Genomic DNA, 16,735 nt, shown 5'->3' with positions numbered 1-16,735 from the left:
ACTGTTTGATGCCTCAGCTTGAGGTGGTTTTGGAGCTTGCTGATTAAACCCTTGAGGTTGGTTAGGTCTATGCTGCATAAAGTTGTTGTTTGGTCAATTTCCTTGGTTGCTCTAAGAAAAGTTGGGATGATTATGCCATGAAGGATTATAGAAGTTGGACTGGGGTCCTTGTCCACTCCTATTTTGGTGTTGGTTCCCTACATAGTACACTGACTTGGGATTCAATGGGCAATTCTCGAAAGAATAGCCTTCTCCACAGTACACATAGGAAACTACTTCAAACGGACTTGGTGGCTGAGCTGCAAAATTATTAGCACTATTAGCAGTAAATTGCTTTAGCATAGAGGAAATAGACGGTACCTGAGCTAATAACGAAGTGAGAGCATCAACTTCATAAACTCCGGTTACTTGTCTTCCTGAAGCTATTCAATTTGTTGGCCATTGATAGTTATTACTTGCGATCCTCTCGATGATCTCATAAGCCTTATTATAAGACTTAGACAAAATTACACCATTCGTAGAAGCATCTACCATCAATCTTGTATGTGCATTGAGACATTATAGAATGTCTCCAACTGGATACAATAAGGAATCCAATGATAAGGACACTTACGAAGTAACTCCTGGAATCGCTCCCAAGCCTCATACAAAGACTCGTCATCCAATTTTTGGAAAGTTGTAATCTCATTCTTCAACTTAGCATTCTTGCTAGGCGGGAAATACTTTACCAAAAATCTCTCTAATAATTCTTGCCATGTAGATATAGAACTTGGTGGCAATGAATTGAGCCATGCTCGTGCTCGATCTCGCAACGAGTATAGAAAAAACTTCAACCACAATGTGTCTTTAGTCATACCGGCTATCTTGAATGAATCACTTACCTCTATAAACAATCGAATGTGGAGATGTGGATCTTCCGTGGGCATACCACTAAATTGGCCTACCATTTGTAGCATTTGAAACATCATTGGTTTCAATTCGAATTGGGTTGCCTCAATATCTAGCCTTCTAATTCCTGGATTTAACTCATTGAAAAGCGGCACAGCATATTTTCTGATGCATCGGTCCCTATCATCAGCAATGAGGATAGGATTTCGTACATGATCAACTTCATTACCTTGGTCTTGATTCTAATTTCCAAGGTCCATCTCGGCTTGTCTTTGAGCTGTTCGTTCACGTCTTCTTTGTCTAAAAGTTTGCTCAATTTCAGGGTCTACTTGAAGTAAATCGATAATCCGATCTATGCTCATAAACACTTGAAAAGAAAATCGAAAAATTAAAAAAGAATAAGTAAGTAATGTTAGAAATAACCAAATTGAAAATAAATAATTTCACAAAAAATGACTATGAAAACAGTTGACAATCCCCGGCAACTGCGCCAAAAATTTGTAACGCTCGGGTTTGTGCAAGTGTACACAGTTGTTATCAAGTAATAAGTAAGTATCAAGTTATCGTCTCCACAGGGATTGTATTTGTGCTAAGTCAATTAATTTGTAAAATTATATTAACAATTTGATAAATAAAAACAATATAATTGAGAAGTGATGATTAAAATATATTAAACTAAATACAATGATCTGTGATGTGATTTATCCTAACATACAACTAATGAATGAAATAGATTTTAGCAGAATTAACACAATAAGCAACAATTATAACATAAATAAGCTAGCACAATTACTTTAATTAAACTCAAATTATTATCAACATGCTTATCAATATTAGGAAAAACATTCCATGGAAAATTTGATCTTTCATGAGTTTGAAAACCACATTAGGTCTTTTCAGAATCCTTTACTTAGTAAATACGCATTTTACTGATCCTTATTTACTAAAGGTTTCTTAGCATTTGTGCGAGGTAACAGGGACGTGTTAGGTTTGAAACAGTTTAATCACACAAATCTAAAAACTATGTAGATAACAAAGCCTGGTTAGGGTTGTTATGTAACCTACAATTTAATCGGGTTAGAATCTAAATTGAGCATGCACATTTCAATTATGTGTCCATTAGCCGTCGTCTGGTTAGGATCGCTCAGCTAATTTTGGTGCATTTCAATCACGTATGAACAAAATACAGACTTGATTTTAATTGAAAACATGATCGATTGAGGCACAAACATTATAAGCATGAACCAAATAAATACTATTCAATCAAAATAATCATCCTAGCTTAAATAAAATTAAGCTATCATTGTTGTAAACAAGAACAGTATACAAATAGCAAATATTCTTGGATTAAATTAAAGAAAAGAAAGATTAAACCCAATTCAAAGTGGTTGTCACCCAAGACTCTGACTTACGAGGGCTCCTTCGTTCCTTCGTTTAGCTCCTTTGCTGATGGCTCTCCGAGGTGGCCGACAAAGGCTCTTTAAGAGGCTAATTTGCTAAAAATCTTTATGCGGAGATGATGATAGGCGTGAGGGCTAAGAGAGTTGAGAGAGGACAGAATGGTGAATGAGTCAGGGATGATTGAGGGATGAGGGATGATTGAAAAGTGAGAAATGGGGTCTTATTTAGTGAGGTAAGGGAGCTAGTTTGTTAAAAATAGGAGTGTCCATCTTTTGAAACTTCATCCATGGGTGGCCGGCCATGATTTGTGGAAGTGTGGCTGATTTTTGCTTGATTTAAGTGCCACAACATCATTAGGATCAAGACTCGGTCAATTGCAAATCTCTAGGTAAATCTCCGATTTCTTCAACTCTTCAAGGACTTGTGTAATTAAACAAAAATTTGATTTATGACATCCACATGCAGCCGAATTTTGGGTTGACTTGGTCCTCCATTTGGATGGTTTTGTAATCAACATAAAGCTCTCAGACTTATCCAGCAATAGTAAATAGTTTAGAGGACCAAAGAATGTAATTTAACCACTTTAATTAATCAATTTACTTAATTAATTAAAACCCAATTTATTAATGAAACATATTAAAATAAATTATTAAATATAGCTTTATGTTTTATTATTTAATTTAATCATGCATGGCCCACTTTATAGTAGAGGTGATCATGGGCCGGGCCGGGCCGGGTTTGGCCCGGGCCCAAACAAAATTTTAGGCCCGTCTGCTAGGCCCGGGCCCGGCCCAGCCAGAAATAAAATTGCTAAGCTCGAGCCCGGCCCGGCCCGGTCCATATTAAATTTTTTTTGCTTATTTCATTAAATAAAAAATAAAAAATATAATAAATCAAATATATTTAAAAACATAAAAACAAATATTAAAACAAATAAAAATGATACTAAAACAATTCTTAAAACAATACATAAATTGACAATATAATAAAAAATGGTTATATTAAAAATTTAAAATAATTAAAAATAAAATAAAAAAATATATTAATATATTATTCAAGCCGGGCCCGGGCCAAAAAATTCTTACCCGAGGCCCTGCCCATTTTCTAAACGGGCCTCATTTTTTTGCCCAATCCCATTTTTCGGGCCTATATTTTTACCCAAACCCTCCCATTTTTGGGGCGGGCCTTCGGGCCGGGCCAGGCCGCCCAGCCCATGATCAACTCTACTTTATAGCTTGAAAATATAATATGCTCAAATTAATATAAAAGAAGTCATTTTCTGCATGAAAACTATATAATAAAGCATAAAATCACATTTTAATAACTTCTATGTCCCAATTTCATATTTTCATATATTTCATTAATTTGTTAAGCAATTACTTGGTTTTAACAAAAAATTTAAGTAAAAAGGTGACGAATTATATAGGAAAAATCCTATATATTTTTCAGTTTACAAACGACTGCAAATAATTCACCACTAAATTGTACAATTAATGTAACTAAATCAAACGAATATACATTCCTCAATTATACTTAAGTAATTATAAGTTTCATTTATATGCATCTAATAACATACAACCGATCAACCATAAATATATATTTGTACTAGATTATAAAGATCAAAGTCCAATTGTAATATTATTTAATACCGTAGAATCCAACCTACTAGGTCTATGCCAACATAATTAAAGATGAAACAACCAAAAATTTCTGAGACCGAGATTGTGGGTAGAATTCTGATACCGAAGCTCGATAAAAAAATATCGTAGTAAATATAACATGCGCACAAAAAAAAAAAAAACAAACCATATGCTGAGTAAAGTTCTTAGTGGTTTTCCAATAACTTAAACATGTAACAATAGTATAACCAATTCCTAAGTACAATAACTCAATCTTACAATATCCATCAACCAAGCATAATATAAATATAAGACTTCTTTAAGTACATGCCCTATTATATGCCATTGAGATTTGTATCACAATCCATATAACAATTAAATTATACAACTTTCTATTATTTTTCCATTTAGCCCTTATTTCAATAATCAATTTCAACTATAACCTTTTACTTAATAATTATTATTAACGTATTTCAAGAAAACCATTTAACAAGATTTTACTCTTGATTTCCTTATAATTTTCATCACATTAGAGGCATATAAGCCAAAAGAGAATTTGGTGTACTTTATCAATATAATGAATATTCTTACTTTTCCCCCTTTTTGTACATCCCGTTCCATCCTCCCAAACCTTCGCAAAACCATTTTCATAAGATAATCATCTTTCCCCTTAAAACACAAAAATTACCCTTGAACAAGTCTCAATTTCACATTTACAGCGTAAAGGTCACAGTAATACCAAATAATTGCATGGACAACATCAATCATAATACCGTAGTATCTTCCTCCATTTAAAAGTTTAATCATATAGAACATCATTTTCGACAAAATTAATAACTCCATTTTGAACAACATTTAAAATTTAATATAATAACATATTTTGGATAGCATTAAAGACCATATATAGTCAACATTAACATGACTGACACTTTCGAGCAATAATAAAGGATACCTTGAAATAGCAAAGTCTATGGCGTCAAGTTTTACAGCGATCTAATGTTTTGAAGAACCCCTACAATAAGTTTGTGATTTAGTTGAGCTAGATTATGTTAAAAATGTGAGAGATTAATATAATTTTTTGAACCGCTACCATTTGCACACTTTAAAACACAGTTAAACAGAATTTTTACACATTTTAAACAGCATAACATGATCAATATATGACATTAAGGCAGTAAATATACTTAAATTTTGGAATGAAATGAAATATCCTTTTCAAGTAGCATCCTTAATAATTTTTCAATAGCATAATAATGCTTACTTTAAGACATTGAAGCAACACTTTAATTTAATTTAGGACAGCATAATAATACTCAATTTGAAACATTAAAACAGCAGCTTAATTTAATTTAAGACAGCATGAAAATGCTAAATTTGATACACTAAACTTTAATTCAATTTATGACAGCATGAAAATGCTCACTTTGAAACACTAAAACAGCAGCTTGATTCAATTTAAGACAGTATGAAAATGCTCAATTTGAAACAATCAAAACAACAGCTTTAATTCAATTTGTGACAGCATGCGAGCAGTAACAATACATAGCATTAAAATCAATAAAAAGTTACTCAAGGCTTTTTAAAGAAGGGAGTATGTATGCTAATTTTCCAGCATTTGGTCAACATATAACCTTTATAAACAGTAGCCAAATTGTGAAAAAATGTCAACCAAACTTCCCTTCATTTAAAAGAGCAGTTTATGGCTTTTAAATCAAGGAATTTATATGCTGAATTTTCAACATTTGGACAACATTAAACACTTACAACAGCAGGTCAAAGAATTTAAAACAAGAGAATCTGCATGCTGAATGTCTAGCATTCTCTTTCAACATTTCGAATATTCAAAAGCAAAAAGAAGAGCACAACTAATCAATTAAAATTTTTTTTTGAAATTAATTCAAGATATATCTTCAACCGAACATTCATGTTAACTCACAATCAATGAGATATTAAGTAGAAAATACAGAACTTAAGGGCTTACCTGAATTCTCTCCAAATTGTACCTATCTTCAAGCAAGCTCCTTCCCTTTCTTGCTATTGCTTTGTCCCTTCCTCTTTAGCTACCCATGCAAGCCCAATATATTACTAAACAATAATATTTACATGTACATCAACCAACCCTTTGCATGGAAGGAAAAGAAAATCCTCCATGAACTACCACATGCTTTGCATGTTACTAGAAAGCAAAATTTCCTCCTTCACACTTCACCATTCGGCTAAACCTTAAAAATCCCTTTTAACATAATAGCTCAATAAAAATCAAATTCTACCCTTGATGAAGACCTTTAAGGAGTTTTACCGTGTTAATCAAAAGAATTTTGATATCTTTTTTTTTTAAAGCAAAACATGATCTCCTTTCCCTCACAATCGCTCTCCTCGTCTCCTCTCCTATTCAAAACTCTCTTTCCCAAGTGGTTCTTCCCAAAAACAACCAAGGGTTCTTTCCTTCATTTCTTTTCTCTTTCTAAAGGGCGGGGAGAAAAATAAGACTATTTTACTTATCTAACTTAAAAAATTTTGATATCTACAAAAATGACCTAAGTTCAAAAACAATCACTAAAATCACTTGAAATGAACAGTATTTCTGGGTATTGGAAACCCAATGGCCGGCACTAAGTGTTTTAGCCCCATGATTGCCTGATAATTGTGTTAGACTTTAAAAAATTAATTTTTTTGAGTTTGGGAACCCAATGGCCGACACCAGGGTGTTTTTTTAAAAATCGTATCATACTGGTATAAAAAAATACCAGTATTTAAAAAAAAATTTGTGCGGGCTAGTAGATTGTCGGCACCAGGTACTTTTTCGTGTCCCATTGCAATTTTATTTTACTTTAGGACACTGATGGCCGGCACCAGTGAATTTTAAAAAAAAAGAAATTTTTTTGGGTGCTAGCCATGTAATGGCCGACACCAAGTACAACTTCGACTCCCAATGCAATTTTTTTTGGAACACTGATGGCTGGCACCATTATATTTTTAAAAAAAAATTTAGGTGCTTTCGGCTCCCAATGAAATTTTTTTTTGGAACACTGATGGCCTGCACCAGTGTATTTAAAAAAATTTGGGTACTGGCCATGTAATGGCCTGTACCAAGTACAATTTCGGCTCCCAATGCAATTTTTTTTTGGAATACTAATGGTCGGCACCAAGTACCTTTTTTGCTTCCCAATTCAATTTTTTTTCTTTGGGACACTGATGACTGTCACCACCTTTTTCGGGTACCAAATTTTTTTTTTGGGACAGCGATGGTCGGCACCAACTTTATCACATTAAAAAATTTTATTTTTTTCTTATTTTGTAACACAGATGGCCGATACCTATATATAGTGGGTGGTTTGAGTTCTAATAGTGTAAATGGATGAGAAAATATTTTTTTTGAGAGAGCCATCAAAATGAGAGTGTTTTGTAGTATATCATTAAAAGAGTTTTTTATAGTGGATTGTAGATGAGAGTTTTTCGTAGTGTACAATCGAGTTTCGGGGTTGAATTATATATTGTCATATCCACCCTTAAGTTATGCCATTAAGGATTGGATGACTTTCTGCGCCATAGATGGCTAACTGAGATGTCCAACGCAGATGGACATTATCTATGGTGCAATAGCGTTTATTCTGCAACTTATAAGTGGGGTACTGATGCAACGTAGACCTGATTCAAGCAGAAAACGACTAATTGTGAAGAAACTACTATTCAAAATAATTGTATTATTTCATTAAAATGTTTGTATTTTTTTATACCTGTAAATTTAATGTAGTTGTTTAGGATTTAAGGTATCATTTTTATATTTTCGTGTATTAATTTCTTAGAATGTTTGTATTTTTTTATATCTGTAAATTTAATATAGTTGTTTAGGATTTAAGGTCTCATTTTTATATTTTCATGTATTAATTTCTTAGAATGTTTGTATTTTTTGTATCTGTAAATTTAATTTAATCCATATTATATGTAGTTTGAATTTAAAATGTTCATGTATTAATTTTATCCATCTATTTGTAGTTTGTTGGGTGTTTAAATTTAATTTAGTGCGTATTATTTTTGTTTGAATTTTATATTTTTTTGTATTAATATTATAGAATGTTTGTATTTTAGGGTCCATTTGTTTACTTGTAAAAGGTTTTATGCAAAATATTTTCTGCATTTTCCTGTGTTTGTTTCACATAAAATAGTTTAGTCAATAGAAAATGACTTACAGTTCAAGGTAAAATAAGCCCTTTTATGCATGTTTGGTGTTTTACATACGTTCTTTAATCGATTTAGTTTACCTAAGTTTGATTGCTTCATCTATTTCGTCTCAGCCTGGTTCTCTTTGCGATTCTTGTTGGGAGTTTATTTCTTTTTACCAGTGGCTGATTTTGAGTTTGTGGTTTTAGTGCTTTCGTACTTTTTTGTCTTGTTGTTGACATCCCTGTTTTCGTGCCTTTAGGATCTGCATTGTTTTTGCGTTACTCGCAAGATTATATGCATTTTATCTCTTACTGTAGTTTAGTGTCTGTGGGTTTGTCTTTTGCTTTTTGTCTGTGTTTTGCAAGGTTTCTTTGTCTGCGGGAATAGTTTTGGGGCCTTTATCTTTCTCTTCTTGGATGTCTTGAACGCGTTTCTCGGTTGGCCAAATAGAGGAAAGGCCTGATAAGGATACGACAATAACGACAGATGAAATAAATGAACTCTTGGAGAGGCTAAAATTTTCGGAAAAAGAATCCGTCCAAGTTATTAGCACAAATGGTGGAAACAACACCCAAGGTTTTGAGTTGTGGGCCATGGGCAAGATCATGGCGACAGAGTCTCCAAATAGGGAAGTGATGTACAAGGTATTCAGATCACTTTGGTATACAAAAGAGGAGGTAGACTTCGTTGCTTTAAAATAAGGGGCCGTTATAGTTAAGTTCGGTTGCATGGAGGATCGGAGCCGAATCCTTAACCTTATGCCCTGGTTATTTGATAAATGCTTATTCTCAATGTTTCCATTTAAGAAGGGAAATGACATAGATTCTTATGAGTTTTGGCTGTCGTCCTTTTGGATAAGAGTTTACAACATCCCTATAGAACTCATGGATTGTCAAATGGCATTGGACGTGGGGAACGCCATAGGTGAGCTTGTAGCGATCAATTGGAAGGATAGAAATGGAGTGTGGACAGAATTCATGAGGCTAAAGGTTAAAATCAATATCTCAAAACCCTTAAGGAGGATTGTGAAAGTAGCCAGCAAAGATGGTGTAGAAACGATAGGAGTGATAAAGTATGAGAGGCTCCCCGATTTTTGTTACGTGTGTGGGTTGCTCGGACACACTATTAAAAAATGCCAAAACAGTAGGGTGGGTGCTGGGGTAAATGACTCAAATCTCTAGTATGGAAGCTGGATGGGGATTTCTATTGTGAATCCAAATTAGGAAAGGAGTATGAGGAGAAATGGGGTGGAAATATTGAAGATAATGATCCCTTTGAATGAGGATAAGGAAGAAAGTCAAACAAATACGAGAGATGAAAGTGGGCAGTCTGGCCAAAAAGGAAAAGAGAAGGGAGGCGCAGAAGACTCGATATCAACCTCACCTGTGGAAAAAAGAAGTCACAAGCTAATACGTGATAGCATGAGACGGTTCAAGAACAAGAGAAAGTGAATGAGGGGGTTGAATGGAAATAACAGTAAAGAAAGCCCATCCAAAATTGTTAGGAGGAGATTAATGGAAAGTGTTTCACCCTTTAAGGTGACAGCTGGAGATCAACCCTGTTAGGAACAATGAAGATCATATGCTGGAACTGTCATGGGGTTGGGAACCCTGCGACGATTCGTGATTTGAAGAACTTCTCATTGCAAATGACCTGGATATTATTTTCCTTTGTGAGACTAAAATCAATGCTAATAGATTTTCTTCTGTTTGCAGGAAGTGTAGAATGGAGGGATGCTTGACAGTAAACACGAAAGGCAAAAGTGGTGGGTTGGTAATAATGTGGAAAGAAAGCAACAATGTCGAGATTCAAATTTACTTCAGCAACCATATCGATTCGATAATTCATATTGAGAATGACAGCCCCAATCATTTCACGGGCTTTTATGGAAATATCGACCCTAATAAAAGACAATGCTCATAGAATATACTTAGAAGGGTTAGTAAGTCTGTTAAGGAAAAGTGAATCATTGTGGGCGACTTCAATGCAATTCTTGATGATAAGGAAAAAGAAAGGGGCAGGAGAAAGTCAATTGTACTTATGGAGGACTTTCATCCGATTGTTGATGAGCTTTCGATGGTGGATTTGAAGACCGAAAATGGGTGGTTTACTTGGGTTAAAAATAGGGAGGGTACAGCAAGGGTTAGAGAGAGACTTGACCATTTCTTGATGTCCGCAAATGATGTGAACAACTTCCATTTTCTGGAAACCAGGGTGATCCGGCAATCTAACTCAGATCATGATGTGATCTTTTTAGATACCGAAGGTAGGAGGCCGAGAGATAGCCTTAGGAATCCCAGGCTCTGTTTTAAGTATGACGTTTGTTGGCCTAGAAATGAAGAAGCTAAAAAGATTATTAAAGAAGCTTGGCAAAGTGGCACTCAGGGAACTATGGAAAAAATTAAGAATATGGGCAAAGAGCTTGGAAGGTGGCAATATAAGAAGCTAAAACAAATGCGTAACCAAATTGGTAATTTGCAAGCGAAGATAAACAGAATCATTGATGGCTAGGGGAGCAATTATGAGGGAAATAGACTCAAAGCTATGCGGTTAAAGCTTGGCAACTTGCTGGATACAAAGGAAAAATATTGGGCTCAACAGTCTAGGATTAATTGGTTAAAGAAGGGGGATAGGAATACTTATTTTTTTCACGCCAGAGCCACAAACAGGAGGAAAAAAACAATATTGCTAGACTTAAAGATATTAATGGCTACTGGAGAGAGAACACAGTTGATATCTGTAAGGCCATCAGTGAGTATTTTTAACTTTTGTTCAAGTCAAATTTAAATTCTAATACTGTGCTTAACCTTGACTATATTGAGAGATGCATTTTAGGGAAGGTTAATGACAGATTATTGAAGGATTTTACAGATAGCAAAATCAAAGAGGTCTTCTGTCAAATGGATCCTAGGAAAGCCTCGGGAATTGATGGTTTGTCGGGAAATTTTTTAGAGAAAATTGGGACATTGTTGGGGAGGATGTTATTAAGCTATGTCTTGATATTCTTGGGGGAGAAAAAATGTGGATTATTTAAATGATACCATTATTGTTTTAATCCCTAAAATTAAAGAGCTAGTGGATATGACTAATTTTAGGCCCATTAGTCTTTGTAGGGTGGTGTACAAAATCGTTGCCAAAGTGCTTGCCAACTGGCTGAAGGAAACTATTCCGTTATGCATTAGCCAAAATCAGAGAGCATTTTTTCCGGGAAGGATGATCCATGATAACATTTTGATTGCCCATGAGCTGGTCCATTATCTTTAAAGTGCAAAGAATGGTCCAAACAAAGGATTCGTTATTAAGCTCGATATGAGCAAAGCATACGATCGAGTGGAGTGGACTTTTATTGATGAGGTGATGAAAAAATGGGCTATGCCGATGTTTGGGTGACGAAAATTATGTGATGCGTTCGATCGGTTCGTTACATTGTCAAGTGCAATTTTATCCTTTCCGAAATAATTTTGTCGAAAAGAGGCCTTAGATAGGGGGACCCTCTCTCTCCTTATCTCTTTTTAGTTTGCATGGAAGCTTTTTCAAAGTTGTTAATTTGTGCTCAGAATAATAAGCTGCTTAAGGGTATTCGGGCTAGCATAAATAGGCCTCGTATTAATCACCTCTTTTTTGCCGATGACGCTCTTCTTTTTGTTCAGAATAAAAAAAGGGACGTTGAGGAGATTGTCAATATTATTGCAAATTTTAGTTGGGTTTCGGGCCAAGAGGTTAATAAGGATAAGTCTATGATTATGTTCAGCCCAAAAACCCAGTGGACCGTAGGCACCTTTTTAGCTCTATGCTTGGAATGCGTACTATTGATAAGCTAGATAGTTATCTAGGCTTGCCACTCTCTGGTAGTAGGAAAAAATCATTAGCATTTACTAACATTATCAAACGGTGTACATGCAGAGTAAGGAGTTGGTCGAAACACTTGCTTTTGTATGGAGGGAAAAAGGTATTCATCAAGGTAGTTATACAGGCTATTCTGACTTATGCTTTCTCGGTTTTTTTGGCTTGAAAAGGCATTATTGAGGAAATACACTCACAAATGGGTCGAATATGGTGGAATAACAATGAAAATGCTCGCGGGTGGGCCATGATGACTTGGGAGAAAATGTATTATCCTAAGAGGATGAGAGGCATGGCTTTCGGCACTTACAACTTTTCAATTTAGCTTTGCTGGACAGATAGGTTTGGAGGCTTATGACTCAAATGGACACGTTATGTTTCAAAGTGTTAAGCGTCAAGTATTTCTCGGATGGTGACGTGTTCAGATACTAATAGGGTGATAAACCCTCCTTCACATGGACGAGCATTGCTAAGTTGGTTGATGCGCTTAAGGAAGGCTTTATATGGCAAGTAGGCGATGGTAACACGATTGATATTAGGAAGGATCATTGGGGGGTTGAAGGCATCTTAGGAGAGTCGATTTGTCAGTCTCCTTTAAATCATAATGAGAGAATAGTCAAAGATTTGTGGGACCATAATAACAGGTAGTGGAATACGGTGAGGGTTATCGAGATTTATGGCGAAAGCTTGGGGGATCGCATTTGCAATTTACCCATTTCTCATAATGGAATCAAAGACACGAGGATATGGATTCGAAACCCGCACGGTCTATACACATCAAATTCGGCTTACTCATGGCTAATCTTTAAGAAAGTCGGTCTTGGCCCTCGGAGATTTTTCTGGCGCGCCTTATGGAAACTTAAGATGCTTTCGAAGATCAAAATATTTAGCTGGAGGATTGTCCACAACATTTTTCCCACTTTCGACAATATTGTTCTCATTTGTTAGAGGTTTCAAAATATCTGCCCGAGATGTAAGAGTAGAAAAGAAACGCTGATTCATGTAATGAAAGACTACCAAAAGGCTCGTGAGATTCTGGTTGCTGGAGGTTTAAATAACAGACAGCTCGAAGGGGAATACAACAACTGTATCGATTGGCTGGAAGATGTTTTTCGTGAACTGGATAAAAAGGCTGCAGCTGATTTTTTAAACTCTGCTTTGGAACACCTGGAACGATAGAAACAATATGGTTTTCAAAGGGAAAATGGATGAAGCGGTGACGGTTTGGGAAAGGGCGCATACTTTAAGTAAGGATTTTAGAATTTTTAACTTGACTAAGCCTGTGATTATACCCTCGACTATGGTGAATAAGGGATGGAAAAAACCCCCCATCTAGCTATATCAAAGTGAATGTGGACGCCGTTGTTTTGAATGGGAGTAGTGGCTTTGGCGCTATCGCGAGGGACCAAGATGGTTTCTTTCTTGGGGGCTGTTATAAGTTTGTTGAAAAGTCAATAGAGGTGAGTTGGGCGGAGCTGGAAGCATTTAATGAAGGCTTAAAGCTGGCTACTAGAGTAAAGGTGGCATGACTAATTCTAGAATCTGATAGTGCCGTGCTTGTGAATATGGTCAACAAGAGGACCAAAGACATTACTATTTTTGGACAACACATTGAGCAGGCTTGTAAAGCGTTTGATTTGTTTGTTTCGGTCCAAGTTAATTAGATTAGTCGCACTAGCAATAATGTAGCTAATTTACTTTGTAACTTAGCCGTTAAGAATAAAGTTGATTTGTATTTTGATATGGATTATACGTTGGATATCTATGACATGATTATTAAAGATGCAATAAGATGAGGTTGACCTTTAGGTAATTATTCTTTCAAAAAAAGACTTACCCTTTTGAAATGCGTAAGTCATTTTCCAGAAAAGAGCTCATCTATAGATAATGTAATCTATAGATAATAATTTTTATTTTTATTTTTAAAAATATTTGAAATATTATATTTTTCAATATTATTGAACATACATATTTAATTATTTATATTTAGTCTTATAATAAATTATTAATATAATAAATATAAATTATTATTTTAATAAATTATTTAATATTTCAATTTTATTTTAATAATAAATTTAAAAAATAATAAATTTAAATAATATTATTCACATATTATTGAAAATATTCAAAATTAATATTTTAATAATAAATATTTATTACAATTATAAATATATTAATAATAAATTTTTTGTTGTATAAATGTTAAAATATGTCATAAGTATATCATTTGCATTACTTGAATACAAACACAACATGCTTATCGACCATTCAACTTCCAGTTCCATAGCCACATACAAAAATCACATTTATAGTCATAACACTCTTTCAAAATTGCATCACTTATACCCTTATAATTCAATCCAAATCGAAATTCAAATACGAGTACATGATACGTACCTGATCAACTTAATAATTTAGGCATATCTAAGTGAAGTTATATCGCAAATTCTCATAGTCAGAAGCTTGCTACAGCTCGATCGGGATCAAGATTCATTACAATACAACAAACATATTTTAATAGTCAAAAATCATCACACTATCATTTTATCACTTTATGGCATGTATAAATAGACTCACGCGTGCTACGTTAGTCCTAGAATCGACTAAACCGTAGCTCTGATACCAATAAAATGTAGCACCCCTATCCCGTAACCGTCGCCAGAATAGGTAAGGGGCATTACCGGACTTGTAACTCATGTCAGAACAGTAAAATTTTGAACTTTTTCTTGAAATAAAGATCGTTCATTTAAATAAGTACTAAGCACAGCCAGAGGTAAAATTTAAACTTCACTAAGTAAACATTCAAAAGATGCCATTTTCGCATGGCTTATATACATTAACCAAAAATATTCTTCCGCTACTAGTCTATTCTATACATGCCATAAAATAATTCTAAACATAACAGTAACAAGCGGTGGATAGTGATAGTGTGACTAGTTGCTGACGATCCCCGAGCCTGTAGCTTCGCAATGAGATCTATAAAACAGAGGAAACAGATTAAACGGAATGAGCATTACAATGCTTAGTAAGTTTTAAGCAGTGTCAACAGATAACAATCAAATTATAACATAGTTGTTCGTATATTTTATTTCACTCTTCCTTCGGGCATACCATCCCTTTACCGAATATGCACATCTCATCATATACGATAGGCAGATAAACTTTCACATAAAAGTGAGCTCATGTGACATAGATATATTGTATGATTTCACATAACCTCTCACATTGATCCGATGTCACATAATCATAGGAATAGTCTCATAGATTACTCTCGTATGCATCACATAACTACCTTATGATTTAGTTCAAATCAAGCTCACATATAAACTTGGAGTACATACCTGTTTAACCTTTCGCATTGAATATATTTATAAGCAATTCTTATTACAAAGTCTTATAGCTTTAACCTCTACTTGGATTATCGGCGAGACCTTTAGCTCAGACGAAATCTCCACACGAAGTTATCGGGTCTTACCCGGACAAAATCTCCACACGTAGTCATCGGGTCTTACCCGGACATAATCTCCACACGTAGTCATCGGGTCTTACCCGGAATATATTTCCAAGTTTCATGTACATTTAATCACATGTTACAACATTCACATCGACTGTCATATTTGTAATTCATTTGCCTCATCAAATATCTAATAATACACACCTTTCACATTTGGTCGTTCGGCCACAATATACGCACATCGCCTACATATTTCACACTAGCCATTCGGCTTTACCACATATACATATCTCATATATATATATTTCACATTGACCATTCGGCTTTACCACATATGCATATCTCATACATATTTCACATTAGCCATTCGGCTTTACCACATATACATATCTCATACATATTTCACATTAGCCATTCGGCTTTACCACATATGCATATCTCATACATATTTCACATTAGCCATTCGGCTTTACCACATATACATATCTCATACATATTTCACATTAGCCATTCGGCTTTACCACATATATACATGTTCATATTCACCACATTGGCCATTCGGCCTTATCACACATATGCATGCTCACATTCATCACATTGGCCATTCGGCCTTATCTCATATATACACATTCACATTCATCACATAAAATCCTAAATCAAAATATAAATTTTCATGTATTCACATCACAATTATCCAAATATACTTCGCATACCACATATACTATCATGTATACACTTTGTCTTGGCCGAATCTACATCAATCATTTTCCAATGAATAATTCAATTTCATGCCATACTATCATTTCATATTCGAATACTCATAAACTTACAATTTCACAAATTTTAATATCAAAGATCCGTCTAACACTCATATATCGTTTTACAATATCACGATTTAGAATTCACGTATGGGTTTAATCAATAGCTTATAAGCAACTAAAACAAGTTTTATCCATGTTTACAACAAAATCACATATTCACTACGAGCTGTTTTCCTGAGCAATAGTCACTAAATTATTTATAACTGGAGCTACAAAACTCCAAATCACTTTTCGTTAATTTTCCCTGAATATAGACTCGTATATCTTCCATCCATAAAATTTCCAGAATTTTAGGTTTGGCCAATCAATACCAGATTTTTCTTAAAGTTTCCCCTGTTTCACTGTTTGACTAATCTGACCATTCTTCACTACGAATCAAATATTTCATTGTACAGAATTCATAATGTGTTCTATTTGATTTCATTTGAAACTAGACTCATTAAGGAGTCTAAGAATATAAATCTTATCTTATAACCATTTTTGTACAAATTATAATAATTTTCCAAAAACAGAACAGGGGATTTCGGAGTCCTTCTGACACTGTC

The 16,735-nt window shown here is 34.5% G+C and overlaps 1 non-coding gene across 1 annotated transcript; it reads left to right on the top strand.

Annotated features, from left to right (window-relative positions):
• The first annotated feature begins 591 nt into the window (after positions 1-591).
• Positions 592-698, top strand: LOC121227025 (small nucleolar RNA R71). The gene has a single exon (XR_005924704.1). It is a non-coding gene; the product is annotated as a small nucleolar RNA R71 (small nucleolar RNA).
• The last annotated feature ends 16,037 nt before the right edge of the window (positions 699-16,735 follow it).

Source organism: Gossypium hirsutum, chromosome A03, assembly GCF_007990345.1.
Source record: "Gossypium hirsutum isolate 1008001.06 chromosome A03, Gossypium_hirsutum_v2.1, whole genome shotgun sequence".
Classification (NCBI taxonomy): domain Eukaryota; kingdom Viridiplantae; phylum Streptophyta; class Magnoliopsida; order Malvales; family Malvaceae; genus Gossypium; species Gossypium hirsutum.
Note: the sequence above shows the minus strand (reverse complement) of the source record. Positions and strands in the feature narration are given on the sequence as shown.